General features: G+C 54.2%; 1 non-coding gene across 1 annotated transcript; it reads right to left on the reverse strand.

Moving 5' to 3' along the window:
- Positions 1-225: 225 nt before the first annotated feature.
- TRNAG-UCC lies at positions 226-298 on the reverse strand. The gene has a single exon. It is a non-coding gene; the product is annotated as a tRNA-Gly (tRNA).
- Positions 299-657: the final 359 nt, after the last annotated feature.

Genomic DNA, 657 nt, shown 5'->3' on the forward strand with positions numbered 1-657 from the left:
AGAGGTCTCCAGTCTTCTCAACCCTTGGAGAAATGTGTGGGGAGGTGGGCTACATGGAGGGTGGAACAAACAGACCTGCCCCAAAACTCAGGGTAATCCTGGATCCTCCACTGTCTACAGTCCGTCCCTCAGCACGTGCTGTCGGCTCTACCTCCAAATAAAGATGAACCCCTTTACTTCTCTTTTTTTTTTTTTGGCCATGCTACATGGCTTGTGGGATCTTAGTTCCCCGACCAGGGATCGAACCTGGGCCTCCCGCAGTGGAAGTGTGGAATCCTAACCACTGGACCACCAGGGAAGTCCCACCCCTTTACTTCTCTTCATTTCTGCTGCCATCACCTTAGTCCAACCACCATCCGTTCTCTCTGACCTACTCCAATAACAGGATGCCCCGCCTCTGCTCCTGTCTCGCTCCAAAACATCTCCATCCAAAAGCCAGTGACCTCTAAAAATGTAAAGCAGGTACTGTTACTCATTTCCTAAGTCCTCCACCGGCTCCCCAAACTCCTCAGCCCTAGCCACAAGCCTGCACGGTCTGCACCACTCCTTCCCTGTTCACCCAAACCCAGGCACCCTGTCCTTCCTTGCTCCTGTGCTTCAGGAAGGCCCAGCTTCTGTCCTTACCGCCCCCTCTGCCTGGGTGGCTCTTCCCCTGGC

The sequence above is a fragment of the Monodon monoceros genome, unplaced genomic scaffold (genome assembly GCF_005190385.1).
Source record: "Monodon monoceros isolate NGI ecotype Baffin Bay Population unplaced genomic scaffold, NGI_Narwhal_1 Super_Scaffold_7, whole genome shotgun sequence".
NCBI classification, from domain to species: domain Eukaryota; kingdom Metazoa; phylum Chordata; class Mammalia; order Artiodactyla; family Monodontidae; genus Monodon; species Monodon monoceros.